The 19026-nt window shown below is 45.5% G+C and overlaps 1 pseudogene; it reads left to right on the plus strand.

Annotated features, from left to right (window-relative positions):
* Window positions 1–778: 778 nt before the first annotated feature.
* On the plus strand, window positions 779–3214 carry LOC100140216 (transcription factor E2F3-like; annotated as a pseudogene).
* The last annotated feature ends 15812 nt before the right edge of the window (window positions 3215–19026 follow it).

A 19026-nucleotide genomic window follows, 5' to 3' on the forward strand; every position in this document is an offset into this window, starting at 1 on the left:
ACATGAATCAGCCACAGGTATACATAAGTGCCCTCCCTCTTGAACCTTCCTCCCATTTCTCACCCCCATCTCACCCCTCTAGGTTGTCACAGAACACTGGATTGAGCTCCCTGTATCACACAGCAAATTCCCACTGGCTATCTATTTTACATATTGTTGTTGTTCAGTTACTAAGTCGTGTCCGACTCTTTGCAAATCCACCGGTTGCAGCACAGCCAGGCTTCCCTGTCCTTCACTATCTCCAGGAGGAGTTTACTCAGACTCATGTTCATTGAGTCAGTGATGCATTCCAACCATCTCATCCTTTGTCAACCCCTTCCGCTCTTGCCCTCACTCTTTCCCAGCGTCAGGGTCTTTTCCAATGAGTCTGCGCTTTGCATCAGGTGACCGAAGTATTGGAGCTTTAGCTTCAGCATCAGTCCTTCCAATGAATATTCAGGGTTGATTTCCTTTAGGATTGACTGGTTTGATCTCTTTGCTGTCCAAAGAACTCTCAAGAGCCTTCTTCAGCCGGCCGGGTTGTGGGCTGTCTAGGGGTGAGGGGATCGTGGGCTGGTGGCCCGGCCTGGGCGCATCCCGGCGGTGGCAGCGGCGGTGCCTGGATGGCCGAGCGCCTGAGCCTTCCTCGCCGGCGGGGCCTGCCCTTGACCCGCCTCTCCCCTTGTCCCTTCCTTCCCCTGCCCTGTCCCCTTCTCCGCCCCCCGGCAACGGAGGGCGGGGCATCTGTGTTCCCGTCCCGCCTCCTGGGTTTGTTCCTCTCCCCGGGACCCGCCGGTGACGTTTCGCACAGGTGCGCGGAGGACGCGCTTGTGACTGGGAAGGGGGCGGCGGCGGGAGGAGGCGCTGGAAGCGGAGAGGGGGCACCCACTTCCTCCTGCTCGCCGGCTCCCTGGCCTGGGACCGCTTCCTGGTGTACTCGCACCCGCCCCCCGGCGCGGCCACCCTCTGTCTCCTCTCCCCAGCACCCCCGCCTGACTCCGCGGGCGCACGCCCTCGCCCGGCACCGCCGGTCCGCTCGGCCCTCCGGGCCCACTCTCTAGCCGGCACCCTCGCCTCTCCCCCTACCCCGGGGCCAGGCTGGTTTCGGAAACTCCCTTACAGCAGCAGCAGGCTGGAGCTAGGAGAAAGCCGTCGGCAGTACTCTCACGTGGTTTTAAAACCCCCAAGGACAAAGGAAGAGCTGCATTCCGAAGTCCAGATAGCCCCCAGATTCCAAAATCTCCCTTAGAAAAAACACGGTATGATACATCCCTTGGTCTACTCACCAAGAAGTTCATTTAACTACTGAGCCAATCACCTGATGGGGGTCTCAGATCTGAACAAGGCAGGAGAGGTGCTGAAGGTGCAAGTAAAGGATTTATGACATCAACAAAGTCCTGGAAGGCATCCACCTCATTAAGAAGTCTGAAAACGACGTGCAGTGGATGGGCTGCAGTCTATCTGAGGACAGGGCCACACTGGCCTAGTGTCAAGGCCTGTCAAAAGTGACTGAGCTCAGTCAGGAAGAGAAGAAATTAGATGAACTGATCCAAAGCTGCACCCTGGACCTCAAACTGCTAACGGAGGATTCAGAGAATCAAAGGTTAGCTTATGTTACATATCAGGATATTTGAAAAATTAGTGGCCTTAAAGACCAAACTGTTAATAGTTGTGAAAGCCCCTCCAGAAACATGACTTGAAGCGCCTGACCCAATAGAGAGCCTATAAATACATTTGGCAAGTACCCAAGGACCCATTGAGGTTTATTTGTGTCCAGAAGAGTCTGAAACACACAGTCCAATGAAAGCAAACAGCCAGGCCACAAAGGGAATATCCCTAAGCCCACTTCCAAAGACTTGGCTTCAACCAACTCAGGACATAGTGATTGCTTGATTTCTATGACAAACCTTTTCTCCTCTGGCCTCCCTCGCCAACCTTTTACAGCAGACTGAGGACCCAATTCCTTCCAATCTAGAAGGACCATTTGTGAACTTACTGCCTCCCTTGCTCCAAGAGGACTATCTCCTAAACCTCAAGGAGGAAGAAAGCATCAATGATCTCTTTGATGCTTACGATTTGAAAAGCGTCTGCTGGTGGAAGACTTTATGTGTAGTTGATGTGTAGTTGTGAACTCCTTTTATAAACCAATGCCTTTTTATTATGAAACCAGAACATGTGTCATGCACTGTTGTCCCTTCCTCCTTTCTTCCTCCAAGATAGTATCTTGAAGTAAACTACAGATTTCAGAACGAAGCTGACATTTTAATGAATTAAAAACCAAACAAACAACTGCCTATGAATGCACAGTTACAGGCTCCCTTGGGAAAGCCCTGTCTTGCCCCAGGTTCCAAAATCTCCTGAATGAGTCAACAAGTGAGAAAATGTGCAATCAGGTGTCTCTCATCCGTCCTCTGCCTCCCCCGCTCCTTCCCTCCTGGATTGGCTTGCTGTGTCTGAGGGATGATGGGCTGTAGAATGGGGTCTGGCCACCTGGCCCATTCAAAAGCAGCAATTTTCCTTAATAGCATTTCAAGTCGTGCCTTCCCCGCAGAATGCATGTCTTTGGGGTCTGCTAATTTGGGATGGAAACCGCAGGCACTGTAAACTTGAAGTCATGCAAAAGTATGAAATGGATTTCTTCAGCTCTTCTTAGGAATATTTAAATTACTCTCATATTCAGTTTAAGCCATGGACTGTGTGTACCACTCCGACGCCAAGAGATCTGCCACATCCTTTCAGATGAAGAAACTGTTCTCGAATATTCGTCCAGATACAGAGTTCTGCCCCTCTAAGCTGTTATGCAGTTTCCTGTCTCCATAAACCCCTCCCACTCTCTTGCCCGTGTCGGGGGAGTTTGTTATTTCCTTGGGTCTGTCTTGTCGCAACAAAAATTTGATGCAACAGAAGGACCAGTGTTACAGCTCCATGTTACAACTCAGTTTTGTTTAGAAAGTAAAGGAAAATACATCCTCCAGTTGTGAAGGCATGCCAACCCAAAAGACCCAAAGAGAAGAGAGGCCCCCCAGCCCAATTTTGGCTCCCCTTTTTATATGTTTTTTTCTCCTCCCCCTGAGCCTGCCCTATGTAAATTGGTCTAGCATGGAGGGCTATTTGTTTTACCTGAGGTCCTCTCTCCGGTCTTCCGACCTTCCTTTGTTCTATTTTAGTGGACTTTTCCCTTCCTTGTCTTTTAGCCACCTCCATTCTGGACTCCTTTTTCCTATTTTGACTACCTAACACCACCAATGTATTTGTAAGTTTGAAGTTTGTAGCAAGTGCCTACTTAGGAGTTCTTTGTGGATTGTTTTAATTTTTTTTTTCTTTTCTTTTCTTAGCTGCCATTTAAGCATTCCTGTGGCACCCATCAATCATTTCAATATAATTGTTTACTTGGAAGCGGTTTCTCCTAATTCAAATTGTTTTAAGCAGAGGTAGAGAACCTCTACTGATCAGAGCATTTGTGATTTAAGGCTTAACAGCCTTGGGGAGAATCTTCACCCCGTCTCACTTTCTTCCCCAGGAGGGGGTGCTCGGAGCAAGTGGAGCTCGCTGACAGGGGGGCGGCCCATTGGAGAGAACCAGGTCAGATGACGTCACAGCCCCAAAGAGCAGCAGGTGTGGATGGATCCCTTTGTCCCTCAGGCTTCCCAGGCCCCCTGTGACTGGGGAAAGGGCTGTTATACTGCACTCAGGGAGACCACTTCTCAGGATGGGGTCGGATGGAGAGGTCTTTGGGGAGAAGGACATCCCCCATCATAAGTAGCATGCTATCAGTGACACTTAGCTTCAGCCCTTGAGAGGAGGGAGCTCCCACTGTGTTGGGGGCTACAGGAGTCCTGGCCAGAACTCCCTGTTTCCCCTTCCACTGTGAAGGAGCAGGTTGGAACAAGGAAAGCCGGGGCTGTAGAAAAAAATGTAGGGCAGGATGCCAGGGCATCTCCCACTTAACTCTTCAGGAATGGCATCCCAAGTTGGAGGCTTCCTGACAGCGGCAAAATCGTACCAGTTGAGTCCAAGAATGGCTTTCCCATTGGCCAGGGGGGAGATGGCCATCTCCCGTTGGGAATGTGGCAGAGCACCTCACATCCATTCCTTGGATGCTAATGACTGTGGGAATGAGGGAGTCATCTAAAAAATAAATAAATAAACCTCATCACAAAGAACAGTTGAGTTGAATCACTGTTGTGCCTGACACAGTGGGAGGCACATGGTAGGCACTCAGTTCAACAGGATGGGGGAAAAAATATACTGGGTTGGCCAAAACGTTCATTTGGGCTTTTCCATACCATCTTACGGAATATCCCTTACTTATATCCCTTAGAAAAGTACAAAACAAACTCACGAAAGCCCAGGCTGATGACAAGCACTCCCCTCAGTGCCATCAGATCCTGAGTCACAGTAGAGGCTTCAGGGACCTCCGCTCCTGCCTCTGGATTTTCCCCCGTCAGGCCCTGTACTGTATGCCACTCGAGCTGCAATTATGCCTCCTGACAGAGCTGTGCTGAAAACAGATAGCCCTGAACATAGGACTCCCTCATTCAGATTCCTGTTATGAATTGGAGCCTGTAAGCAGCACTCCAAGAGCTCAGCGCAGCTGTGGAGAACCCCCTGAGACAAGATACAGCTGATTGTGGGACCCCCACCATAACCTACTTGCAGGAGGAGGGGGCCTCCCCTCTCCTAGGTCCCTAGCCAGGTGCCAGGTGACGAAGGAGGTCACCCCTTCCCAGACCCCTAAGCTCCCTGTGGGCTCCTTAGGATTCCCTGAGTGAAGAGCAAGGAGAGTTCATAGACTTCAGAATGATTATCTCCACATTCATATGTGATCCAGCTCTTCACGCCTTAGTTGGGACATTCTGCTGAAGGAGGGGACTCAAGGGTTCACAACAGACCCAACATCAGCTTGTCGTCTTAGCCCTGACCAGCAGTTGGCTTGGACAGCATGTGTGTATAAACCCATGGGCAATCGATCGTCTAAGAGTTGATGATAAAAGAATGAGAGAGTCATTTCCTAGGCAGGTTGATAGGAAATCTAGGGGTCCCCAAGGAGAGAGGGGTCTGGAATTCTCAAGGAGGAAGAAAGGACAAACTTTTCACAGTCTTTGTAGACCAGGACCTGGGGACTGGAGTCGATGAAAATGAGAGGGTAACAGGCAAGAAGGCCAGGGGTCTCCAAATGGAGAAAATAGCCTACAAGTGTCAGACATTTTTATCTCTCTTAAGCGGCAGGAGGAAACAAACTAGCAATATTTTTTCCTTCTTTATACAAATTTAAAGGGAGGTTTCTCTTAAAATACTGTGTTGCCATAATGACACCTGGTTTCACCTGAAGTTAGCTATTCTTGAGCCTAGAGATAACCAATGCCTTTTTCTTATGGAAATGTTTGTCTTAAGCTATGCTAATGTACTATGACTTTACCCCAAACTCTGTCTCCAAGTCGGTTCTGCCTCTTGGCCCAGAACCTACTTGACAAACCAGTATGTTATACTTAGATATTGTTCCCCTAATCTATGTAAATGAAACTATTTGTATGGTGGTCTGCCCTTCTTCAAGATTCAAGTTAATCATTTTATGGCCCAGGATAAACCATTTGGGGCCAAGATTATCCCAAAATGCATCTTATGGGTGAGGGGCCTGGTGCCATTCTAAATTTTAAGACATTCCTTTCTTTCATTAACAGACTGCTGGTGACTATATAACATCCAGCTGAAGACTAGCAGGGGGGTACTCTTTCTGCCCCCTTCTGATGCCTATGTCAGAAGCTTTCTCTATCTCCTTTATACTTTAATAAAACTTTATTACACAAAAGCTCTGAGCGATCAAGCCTCGTCTCTGGCCCCGGATTGAATTCTTCTCCTCCGGGGGCCAAGAATCCCGGTGTATTCGCGTGATTCAACAACAACCTTTCAAGAATTCTGGGAATTTCTTCCCTACCAGATACCCACGATGTACATCAAGGTAACACTTGTCTGTATATATACTGAGGCCTCGCCAGGACACTCTTATCCACATCAGAGGCCCAGGTACTGCTGATAGTAACCAAGGCACTCATTTCACTTCTCAGGACATCTGGTGGAACACGGCATTCAGTAGAGTTTTAACCTCTCTTCCAAGTCTCAGGGTTCAGGCCTCATAAGAGCACCATAATGGCTCATTGAAATAAATTTAAATCAGTTGAATGAAAGATGACCTTTTCCAGTTATCAATCATCATCTGAGATGAATATTAGTGCATCTGTCTTTATCTTTTTTTTTCTAATAGACTTATTTATGGCAGTTTTACGTTTACAGAAAACTTGATGAGAAATTAAACAGAATTCCCACATAACCCCTGTGCCTCTGGATAGTTTGCCCTATTTTTAGTAATTTGTAAGACTGTGGTATGTTTGTTACATTCAATGAGCTAATATTGATGCATTAAAATCTACATGTAAAATTGCTTTGATTCTGTGTGTTATGGGGTTGGCCAAAAAGTTCCTTTGGGTTTTTCCATAAGATGTCACCAAAAATCCAGATGAACTTTTGACCCACCCAATAAACGGTCTGGGCTTTGATGTTAGGAAATAACATATCTTTCATTTCTGTATCTTGTGCTTTCGCTCTTCTAAAAATCCCTTGTGCTCCACCTCTTATTTTCTCCCTCCCACCCCAAATCATTGGCAACCGAAGATCTTTCACTTTCTCATAGTGTTGTCATTTCCAGAAAGATACAATCACTTAGCAATCTTATTTTAAGGTTTCTCCATGTCTTTTTAGCTTGATACCTCATATCCTTTTATCACTGAACAATATTTCATTGAGTGGATGTTCTCATGATTCTTTTCTCTATTGTTTATTGGAGGATATCTTGGTTACTTGTAAGGCTTGGCAATCATGAATAAAACTCTTATAAAAATTCATAATTAGGTCTTTTATGAACCTAAGTTTCAGCTCATTTGGGGAAATAGAAAGGGACATGCTGGAGTGGGTGGAAAGAATGGGTTTAGTTTTAAGGAACTGCCTGTTTTCCAAACTAGGCATCAGTTCAGTCACTCAGTCATGTCCAACTCTTTGCAACCCCATGGACTGCAGCATGCCAGGCCTCCCTGTCCATCCCAACTCCCAGAGTTTACTCAAACTCATGTCCATTGAGTTGGTGATGCCATCCAACCTTCTCATCCTCTGTCATCCCCTTCTCCTCCCACCTTCAATCTTTCCTAATCAGGGTCTTTTCAAATGAGTCAGCTTTTCGAATCAGGTGGCCAAAGTATTGAAGTTTCAGCTTCAACATCAGTCCCTCCAACAAACACCCAGGACTGATCTCCTTTAGGATGGACTAATTGGATCTCCTTGCAGTCCAAGGGACTCTCAAGAGTCTTCTCCAACACCACAGTTCAAAAGCATCAATTCTTCGGTGCTCAGCTTTCTTTATAGTCCAACTCTCACATCCATACATGACCACTGGAAAAACCATAGCCTTGACTAGACAGACCTTTGTTGGCAAAGTAATGTCTCTGCTTTTTAATATGCTGTCTAGGTTGGTCATAACTTTTCTTCCAAGGAGTAAGCATCTTTTAATTTCATGGCTGAAACTAGGTATATCATTTTACATTTCCACCAATAGTGAGTGAGGGTTCCTGTTACTGCACATTTTCTCTACTGTTCGGGGTTTGTTCTTGATGATTTGATTTGAGCCATAATAGTAAGTATCTAGTCATATCTCCGGAGAAGGCAATGGCACCCCACTCCAGTACTCTTGCCTGGAAAATCCCATGGACAGAGGAGCCTGGTAGGCTGCAGTCCATGGGGTCGCTAAGAGTCAGACACGACTGAGCGACTTCACTTTCACTTTTCACTTTCATGCATTGGAGAAGGAAATGGCAACCCACTCCAGTGTTCTTGCCTGGAGAATCCCAGGGACGGGGGAGCCTGGTGAGCTGCCGTCTATGGGGTCACACAGAGTCGGACACGACTCAAGTGACTTAGCAGCAGCAGCAGCAGCAGCAGCAGCAGCAGCAGTCATATCTCATTCTTCTTTTATTTGCAGAGACATTACTTGGAATGTCTGAAAGAAAAGGTGTGGCCTTGGGAGTTTTGACACAACCCCGAGGGCCTCGCCAGCAACCTATTGCTTATCTAAGCAGAGAATTAGACGTAATTTCATGCGAGTGGCCCCACTGCCTAAGAGTAATTGGGGCAGCGGCTTTATTAACACCTGAAGCTTTAAAAATAATTAATGGACAAAATCTTACTGTACTGACTTCTCATGATGTGAGTGGAATCTTAAATTCTAAGGTTAATATTTGGATGACAGACAGTAGGCATCTTAAATATCAGTCACTGTTGTTAGAAGGACCACTAACTAAGCTTAAAGTTTGTGGAAATTTAAATCCTGCCACTTTCCTTCCTGAGAAGGAAAATGAAACACCTGATCACGATTGTTCCCAATTCCTAACTTTAAACTATGCAGCTCAGGAAGATCTAATGGATACCCCATTAGACAATCCTGACATGGAAATATTTACAGATGGCAGTTCTTTGTTTGGGATGGAGAGCGTAAAGCAGGTTACATCGTGGTGACTGCTGAACAGGTTTTAGAAGCAAAACCTCTCCCCCAGGGAACCAGCACTCAGTTAGCGGAGCTTGTGGCTCTGACCCGAGCTCTAGAGTTAAGCAAAGGGCAGCGGGTAAATATCTACACTGATTCTAAGTATGCTTATTTGACTTTACATGCTCATGCTGCAATATGGAAAGAAAGACAGTTTAAAACAGCAACAGGAGAACCTATTAAGCATTTCAGAGAGATCGAGAGACTTTTAACTGCTATATATTGTCCTAAAGAAGTAGCTGTTATGCATTGCAAAGGACACAACAGAGATGGGAGTAAAGTAGCTGAAGGTAGTCAGCTGGCTGACTGTCAAGCCAATATACCGAGGAAGAATTAGAAAGATATGAGAAAAGAGGAGCAAAGATTACTTTATCAGTAATCAGGATGGTTACAGTCCGAGGATGGACGATTAATAATGCCTGAAAATGCTCAATAAAAAATTCTTAAGGGTTTACACCAGAGTTTTCATTTGGGTGCAGCGAGTACTTACCAGATGGCTTCTCATTTGTTTGAAGGTAAAAATGTAATGAAAACCTTAAAGAACATTATCAAAAGGTGTGAGGTTTGTCAGAAAAATAACCCAAAGACTGAAAAGCTAGCAAAGTCTGGATTACAACGAAGTGGGAAGTATCCTGGAGAGGACTGGGAAATTGATATTACTCATATGCCGAAAGCTAATGGATATTCTTGCTTACAAGTTTGGGTGGACACTCTTACTGGATGGATTGAGGCTTTTCCCTGTCATAGTGAACAGGCTAAGGGGGTTATAAAGATTTTAATCCATGAAATTACCCCCAGGTTTGGGCTGCCATGGAGCCTTCAGAGTGACAATGGCTCTGCCTTTAAAGCTTCTGTAACTCAGGGGGTGTCTAAGGCTCTAGGGATAGAATATCACTTACACTGTTCCTGGAGACCCCAATCCTCAGGGAAGGTTGAAAAAGCTAATGACATTATCAAAAGACATCTGCTCAAATTAACCCAAGAGATGCAGGACAACTGGGTTATAGTCCTACCCATAGCTTTGATGAGGGCTCGAACTTCCCCGAAAAGGAGGAACTGTCCCCCTTTGAATGTATTTATGGAAGGCTTTTCTTATGCACAGACATTGTTATAGACCCTGAAGCCTTGGAATTAACTAGTTATGTAATTTAGCTCTCAGCTTTTCAACAGACATTAACAGAACTCCGGGAGATGACTCCTGACCCAGCCTCTGAGTCAAGCAAGCCCCTATTTGAGCCAGGAACCAAGGTCCTCATAAAAACATTGGGGTCTGAGGGCCCATCCCTTGAGCCCCTCTGGGAAGGCCCTTACCAGGTTATTCTTTCTTCTCCCACAGCTGTCAAAGTGCCAGGAATTGATTCGTGGGTACATCACACTCGAGTTAAGAGGTGGCACCCTGACCAGAACTAAGTGACTTCATTTTATATCTTTACTTTCTATGCTCTGACTTTATACTTTTCAGATGGGCCTGATAATCTGTGTGAGCCTACTTCTGCTGACTCCAAAAATCCTGAGTCTGCCATTTGATCCTCAAGACAATGCCTTCCTGTCCTGGGCTCACTCCTATGCTGCATTCCACAATCAGTCTAACTGCTGGGTCTGTGGAGTGCTCCCCTCATCATCAGTGGAAGGCTTCCTGTGGTGGACATCTCCACTTCAAGGAAAACACTTTCTCCAAGTCTGCAAATACCTTCAATGACAATCGCATGTGATTCCTCTTCTTAAACTGATGACATCTAACAATCCTAAGATGGACTGATGTAACTATGGACATGATTTTTAATTTTGATTTTAACTTGTTTTAATGACTATTTTGCCTTGCATCTGTAACTGTGTAATTGGATTTGTTTCTAGTCGCATAAAGGCTTTTAAGTTACAAATGGTTGTCCAAGCTCCTATGAGTGCCACAGCCTCTTCCAAATATTACTTGGGGCCCCTGGATCAGAGACCCTCAATATGAGGGTTAGGAGAATATATTGCCTTGCCCATTTAGGGACAATGCCCCTTATCAGCTTGGAAGCAGTTATGGAAAGAAAACGACACCCCTTTCCCCTAGCAACATAATTCTCCTAAAAGAAAAGGGGGAAATGAGAGAGTCATTTCCTAGGCAGGTTGATAAGAAGTCTAAGGGTCCCCAAGGAGAGAGGGGTCTGGAATTCTCAAGGAGGAAGAAAGGATAAACTTTTTTGTCCCTCTACATTCTTTAGGGTTATATAACAATAATGTATCCTGCTTGAAGACAGTCTCTGGAAAAAACCTTCTGGCTAATCCTGTTATCTTAAGGTGTAAATTATGGGAGTAGGTCTAGTGAGGTCTTTACAACCTCCAGACATTCTTTTGATTCACTGTAATGACTAATTAGAGAGTATATAACTCCATGGCTAACACTAGGCAAGGGGATACTGTTTCTGCCCCCTTCTGATGCCTATGTCAGAAGCTTTCTCTATCTCCTTTATACTTTAATAAAACTTTATTACACAAAAGCTCTGAGTGATCAAGCCTTGTCTCTGGCCCCGGACTGAATTCCTCTCCTCCGGAGGCCAAGAATCCCAGCGTCTTTGCGTGGTTCAACAACAACTTTTCACAGTAGTAAAGAATCCACCTGCCAATGCAGGAGATTCGGGTTCGATCCCTGGCTTGAAATACCCCCTGGAGGAGGAAACCCACTGCAATATTCTTGCCTGGGAAATCCTATGGACAGAGGAGCCTGGCAGGCTATACACGTCATGCAGAGTGTCAGACACAACTGAGCAACTGAGTGCACGTCATAAAACATATCGCTGTCCTGGGAAAAGATCAAAATTCAAACTTCAAAGTATGATTTCTACTTAATTCATATTGCTTTCATACCATTGTAAAGTTGAAAAATTATAAGTTAAAGCATCATAAGTTGGGGGCAGTCGATAGAAGCCTTTTTTTGTTTGTTTGTTTCCCCCTTGTTGTTTTTGTTAGAAAGGAATTTGTAAAATTTTTTATGGTCTGTGGTTTTATATCTGTTAAATATTTAAAGGATTAAATCTTGAAGTGATTTCCTATGTAAAAAAGTTTAATTTCAAAAAGCAAAAACTAGGGACTTCCTTAGTAATCCAGGGGCTAAGACTTTGAGTTCCCAATGTAGGGGGCCTGGGTTCGAGCCCAGGTCAGGGAACTAGATCGCACATGCACGACTAAGACACAGTGCAGCCAAATAAATAAATATTAAAATAAAAAGCAAAAGCTAATTAAAAATAATGATTAATTGTAGGAAAATACAGCATATGTAAGTTTCTCTTCTTATTTTCACTAAGTAATGCATGGGAAGGTTGAATCAAAAAACAATTTTTTAAAAATTCCTAATATAGGAAACTTGTGGTGTTAGAGAAGACTCTTGAGAGTCCCTTGGGCTGCAAGGAGCTTCAACCAGTCCATCCTAGAGGAAATCAGTCCTGAATATTCATTGGAAGGACTGATGCTGAAACTGAAACTCCAGTACTTTGGCTACCTGATGCGAAGAACTGACTCATTGGAAAAGAGCCTGATGCTGGGAAAGATTGAAGGCGGGAGGAGAAGGGGATGACAGAGGATGATATGGTTGGATGGCATCACCGACTCAATGCAATAAGTAAACTCCAGGAGTTCATGATGGACAGGGAGGCCTGGCATGCTGCAGTCCATGTGGATGCAAAGAGTCGGACACAACTCAGTGACTGAACTGAACTGAACTGAAGATAGGAAACTAACCTACATATCCTGCTCTATTTTGCTCTTATTTCAGCCACCCTGGAGTAAGAAATGGCAACCCACTCCAGTATTCTTGCCTGGAGAATTCCATGGACAGAGGATCCTGGTGGGCTACAGTCCACGGGGTCGCAAAAGTTGGAGACAACTGAGTGAATAACCCTTTGAAATAAGCAGTTTTGATTACTTCCTGATTTCATTTTGTTAGTGTTTCCTTGTATAAAAACAAACCAATGCGAATGCTTACTGGGTTTGTTCTCATAATGAGCTGTCAGGGGTTCACATATTTGATGTTTGCCTAGTATTCTTGCCTGGAAAATCAAATGGATGGAGGAGCCTGGTAGGCTACAGTCCATGGGGTCACAAAGAGTCGGACATGACTGAGTGACTTCACTTTCTTTCTTTCTGGTACTAAAAGTTAAGCCTCATCCCTCCCTTTTATCCTAGTGGCTTCCCTGCTGGCTCAGACGGTAAAGCGTCTGCCTGCAATGCGGGAGACCCGGGTTTGATTCCTGGGTCGGGAAGATCCCCTGGAGAAGGAAGTGGCAATCCACTCCAGCACTCTTGCCTGGAAAATCCCATGGACGGAGGAGCCTGATAGGCTACAGTCCATGGGGTCACAAAGAGTCGGACACGACTGAGCGACTTCACTTTCTTTCTTACCCGGACAGGCTGATAAGAAAGCCTGGAGGCTCTTGCTTTGTGAGCTGCTGTTTGCTGGGGAGCTTTTCCTATGCCCTGTGCTGGCTGCCCCTGTGTAGCATGGTTGACCCCACCAAGCCGGAGTTCTATATACAGAGGACACCGAGTTGGAAGTTTTGGTAATTCCTTATCTTTTCTGAGTAGGAGTATGGGAATTAGGTCTTTGTTAAAATAGTGCTCAGTCGATGTGTTGGCTGGAACCTGCCTGTGTCTTTAAGTAAAAATGTAATTGAGGCTGGGATTGCCTGCTCTTAGGAGAAGAAAAGCCTGATTACACCCTGTGAAGGAGGTGAGCCCTTCAGATGGTCACTGCTTGAAGAACAGTTATTTCAGAGAAAAAGCATTCGGAAAAAGCGGCCACTAGGTGGCAGGCTGAGCCCACGCCTAATAGCAGAGGGCTCAGTCAGTCAAGTCAGTCACAGTCACTGTCCTGTCCGATTCTTTGTGACCTCATGGACTGTACCCCGCTAGGCTCCTCTGTCCATGAGATTCTCCAGACAAGAATACTGGAGTGGGTTGCCATTTCCTGAATCGTACCTGCATCTCCCGTGACTCCTGCTTTGCAGGCAGATTCTTTATCTGTGAGCCACTGGGAAAGCCCTTCACTAGGACATTTAGGTGTCTCTGCTGCTGCCCCTGCCTCTACTGCAACAAAGCTCCTGACCCTCTGAGTTAGGGGGACAAAACACATACACAGCAAAGGGATTAGTTCAAACCTGTTTAAGCCTGGGGTGCTTAAATTCTATAAAATAACCAGTTATCGTGGAGGAGGTCTCTGATCCCAGTGACACTAGTGTGCACCTCTCTGGAAGCAAACATTTATGAATGCCAGGGTAGAGAGGACACGCTCTTTTCTAAGTATATCTTGTGACTTAACACATTATTGGGGCTTCCCTGGTACCTCAGCTGGTAAAGAATCTGCCTGCAATGCGGGAGACCTGGGTTTGATTCCTGGGTTGGGAAGATCCCCTGGAGGAGGGCATGGGAACCCACTCTAGTATTCTTGCTTAGAGAATCCCCATGGACAGGCGAGCCCAGCAGGCTGTAGTCCATTGGGTCGCAAAGCGTCAGACACTACTGAGCAACTAAGTACAGCGCACACACAGCACAACACATTATTGACCGGGGTATTCTTGCAGAAACTAACACTTGTGGCATTAATACTTCTCCAGTCAATAGTGTGTTAAATTGTAATCTAGGGAAGAACAGGAGAGAATGAACAAAAGGAAAAAGATACTGGAAAAGGTCCAGAATTTTCCAATTGGAAATACAAAACGCACTAAAAGAATTTACAGGAGTTTCCCTGGTGGCACAGTGGTTAAGACTGCGCTCCCAATACGTGTGTGTGTGTGTGTGTGTGTGTGTATTGGGGAGGGGTGGGCTGGGTTTGACCCCTGGTCAGAGAACTAGATCCTGAATGCCACAGCAAAGACCCTGCATAGCCAAACAGATTTCTTTTTTTTTAAATAAGAATTTACATAGCTAAACAGATAAAAAAGACAGTCCTTGCCTTTTGGACCTCAGAATGTAGGGTTTTTTTGTTTGTTTGTTTCCTTTGGTTGGTTTGATTATGTTTTTTAGCTGCAGCCTGCAGGATCTTAGTTCCCCAACCAGGGCTCAAACCCATACCCCTGCATTGGGATCGAAGTCTTAACCACTGGACCACCAGGCAAGTCCCGACAACTTAGGTTTAGAATCGGTGTTACTGTCTCCTATAATGAAAGAATTTACAAACCTTCCTGCAGTTACTCACTGCAAAGTCTTGTATTTGCTCTACTTAAATTTATACTGCATGATCTTAGAGGAATTGCTGACTATAATATAGAGGACATATTGATATACTTTAGAACTCTGCCTGTCCTTATGATCACAGCGCCCATTGTTGTAAAATATCCAGTAGTGAGCAGGAAAGCTCTGAACCAGTAAATCATACAAATTAAGTTCTTGCTACTTCCAAATTGCCTTCACAAAATGAAATTCCATGGTCCTTATGCCTTAGTTAAATTAGTGGTATGGTCCAGTACAAGTTAAAAAGGGCCTTTGAGGATTGAAAACTGTTGTTAGAAACCTTTAATTTGGGGATTATATAAATTTGCAATTATCGCCAGTGCTTCTACTTTGAACAGCCTCATTTGACCTGTTCTTAAGCCTAGAAAGAGTTACAGACACCTCACAGCGGAATGCCATGGTCTTGAGGCTGTTGTCCTACCAAGTAAACCCCTTATTCCCAGTCTCCAACGTTGTGGAAATGACTGACTCCATCCACTCAGCAGCTGCTGAACATTCTGCTTTCACAGATTTGGCTAAGTCTGTTCTGTTCAGTGTCTATTTCAGCAGCCCCTCATCTGCATTTGGCCTTCTCCTCTGAAGGGACATGGATAGCTTTACTTGGTTACCCTGGGGGAACCTCAGCACCATTGCCACAGCACGCAGCCTCAGCGGGCAGGGTCTGTGCTGCATCCACTTCGGGCCATGAGCAGAGGGGTGCTGTGCCATTAATGACATCCCTTCTGAGGAAGTTCATTTGACATTTAGGACATACGATATTGAAAAAGGAGGGTTTTTAAAAAGTGGATGGGCATTGCTTCAAACATATGAGGCCTTTCCTCAAGCAACTTCACTTATATTGACATTTTTTATTTTCTTACAACCAGCAGTGCCAGATAATCAGACAGGTTTCTGACCATAGGTAATATTTATGGGCTCCTTCCTCCAGAAAAACAAACAGACAAACATATGAGGCCTGCTGCTGCTGCTAAGTTGCTTCAGTCGTGTCCAACTGTGTGACCCCATGGACAGCAGCCCACCAGGCTCCCCTGTCCCTGGGATTCTCCAGGCAAGAACACTGGTGTGGGTTGCCATTTCCTTCTCCAATGCATGAAAGTGAAAAGTGAAAGGGAAGTCGCTCAGTTGTGTCCGACCCTCAGTGACCCCATGGACTGCAGCCTATCAGGCTCCTCCATCCATGGGATTTTCTAGGCAAGAGTACTGGAGTGGGGTGCCATTGGACATCCTTTAATGGATGCATTAAAAAAATAAATAAACAGAAGGCTTCCCCCTTCCTGATACCATGAAGAAATAGCAGTAGTCCCTCTCAGCACACACAACACTGTCTAGATTTCTTCGGTGTTTTGGAGGCAACAAATCCCTTGTTTACAAGTTTATTGGAGTGCATATGCTGTTACTTGCAAATTGGGCCACCTTGAACCGAAATCCCCTACTACAGAAGGCTCTAGGCTGTTTAATTTGCCTTACAAAAGGCACACCACAGGGCCTTCAGTACCTATCTCATATACCTCCTGGTTACCCATGATGACTTACATTATAATTTCTGTCTTTTTTAAATTTTATGTATTTATTTTTGGCTGCACTGGGTCTACATTGCTGCATAAGTGGTTGTGGCAAATGGGGTTACTGTCTAGTTGCAGTGGTCAGGCTTCTCATTGCAGTGCCTTCTCTTGTTGTGGAGCACAGGCTCTAGGGTGCGTAGGCTTCAGAAATTGTGGTGCAGGGGCTTAGTTACTCTGCGGCATGTGGAATCTTCCCAGACCAGGGATCAAACCTGTGTCCCTTGCATTGGCAGGCAGATTCTTAACCTACTGGACCACCTGAGAAGTCCTCTCTCTTATCTTAGTAATGATCACAAGATATTTATCAGTTTTATTAATCATGCCAGAGAACCAGAGAACCAGCTCTCTAATTGCAGTGCACAGGCTTCTCACTGTGGTGGCTTCTCTCGTTTCAGAGCATGGGATCTAGGTGCATGGGCTTCCATAGTTGTGGCTCACGGGCTTAGTTACTCCACAGTATGTGGAGATTCCTGTTTTGGAGGAGTAAACCTTTTCATAGTCTATTGGGAGCATGTGATATCATCAGCTGAGGAATTCCTGTGCTCAGGGATTTAGCTGCTGTGTTGCATTTAGTCACTCAGTCGTGTCCAACTCTTTGTGACCTGGTGGACTGTAGCCTGCCAGGCTCCTCTGTCCATGGGATTTCCAGGCAAGAATACTGGAGTGGGTTGCCATTTCCTTCTCCAGGGGATTTTCCTGACCCAGGGTTTGAATCCAAGTCTCCTATGTCTCCTGCATTGCAGGTGGATTCTTTACCACTGAGCCATCAGGGAAGCCCAGGGATTGAGCTGTCATGCTTCTTTACTCCCTAGGGGAGCTTGGATGTAACTGTATGTAGGAGGGCAGCCTCTAGAGTGGCTACTCAGGAAACAACTTCCTCCTGAATGGAAAATGATTTTTTGTTCTTTTGGAGGAAAGTACTGCTGACACCTTTATATGATGTATCACAGATAAATCCACCATCTGACCATTATGGACTAGAAGAAGCTCCCTTGCAATCTTCAGCTTCTTAACTTAAAAAAAAATTTGGCTGCATCGGGTCTCAGATGCAGCATGAGAGGCCCTTGTTGAGTCATGTGGGACACTTTGTTGCCGTGAATGGGCTCTCTTGTGGTGTTTGGGCTCCGGAGTACACAGGCTCAGTAGTTACAGTGTGAGCCCAGTTGCTTTGCAGCATGTGGGATCCTAGTTCCCTGACCAGGGATTGAACCCGCATCCCTTGCATTGGAAGACAGACTCTCAACCACTGGACCACCAGGGGAGTCTCACTGACTTTTGAAAAAGTGTCAGCAGGCCCCAGGAGAGATTGTTGTGGTTCTATAGGAAAACACTTTTTTGGTATGTTGTTATCTCTGTGTGTGTGTACCAAAAATTGGCTGCAAACAGTCTTGATGTACACAAACATAGGGAGTTTATAATCTTAAGTTTTTATGCCTTCTTCCTCATGTCTAAGCTTGAAGTTACAAATAACTTTCTAACCTGTCAACTTGAACAGAGAAAAAAAGAAAGAACTGGGTTTGTGATAAATATTACACAGAGTAGAAGCTGTGCTTTTCTGCAAGAATATTTTCATTCTAAGTTGGCAGCATCTGATTACTTCTAAGGGCTTGGAATACTTTAGGACAAAATGGCCAGCTGGATCTTGTTAAAAGTTGGATGCCACAGGCCTCCTGAACTCTCATATTTGGAGATGGGAATAGAACGCTATGCTTTTATTCATTTTACCCTCATGCAGACTTGAGCCTCTCTCATGGAATGTATAAATGGTGGGTAGTAAAGAAGGAGAGGAAGGAGTTTTTCTCTCAAGAAGTGGGTGATCTTGAATTGATAATATTTGTTTCATTTGTATAGCATTTCTGTCATTTCTCAACATACTGTGGACCCTGCCACTAGATAGCAATAGATTTGTAATGCGGGGCTTCCCTGGTGGCTCAGCGGTAAAGAATCCGGCTGCCAAAGCAGGAGACACAAGTTTGATCTCTGATGCGGGAAGATCCCACATGCCTCGGAGCAGCTAAGCCCATGTGCCACCACTGCTGAGCCCGTGTGCAGCAACTACTAAAGCCCATGGCCCTAGAACTGGGGCTCCACAAGAGAAGCCACCGCGGTGAGAAGCCCGAGCACTGCAACTAGAGAGCAGCCCCCACTTGCCACAGCTAGAGAAAAGCCCACACAGCAACGGAGACTTGCTGCTGCTACTGCTAAGTCGCTTCAGTTGTGTCCGACTCTGTGTGACCCCATAGACGGCGGCCCACCAGGCTCCCCCGTCCCTGGGATTCTCCAGGCAAGAACACTGGAGTGGGATGCCATTTCCTTCTCCAATGCATGAAAGGGATAAGTGAAAGTGAAGTCGCTCAGTCGTGTCCGACTCTTCGCGACCCCATGGTCTGCAGCCTTCCAAGCTCCTCCATCCATGGGATTTTCCAGGCAAGAGTACTGGAGTGGGGTGCCATTGCCTTAGTGTAGGCAAAAATAAATAAAACAGACTTGCAATGTGATCACAGTAAAACAATGTAAGTAGTTTTCACATGTTTAAGATGCTGTTAAACTTATGAAGAAGCAAGCGTGGACAGAGAGTTTCTGATGAACAAGTCAAAAAATAAGTGGGAAATAACAGAGTCATAAGTAACCCTCCTATAAGTGGAGTATGGATGTACAGAGCTGTCAGTCTCACTCATCCTATTGTACACA

This window comes from Bos taurus, chromosome 7 (assembly GCF_002263795.3).
Source record: "Bos taurus isolate L1 Dominette 01449 registration number 42190680 breed Hereford chromosome 7, ARS-UCD2.0, whole genome shotgun sequence".
In the NCBI taxonomy this organism is placed as follows: Eukaryota; Metazoa; Chordata; class Mammalia; order Artiodactyla; family Bovidae; genus Bos; species Bos taurus.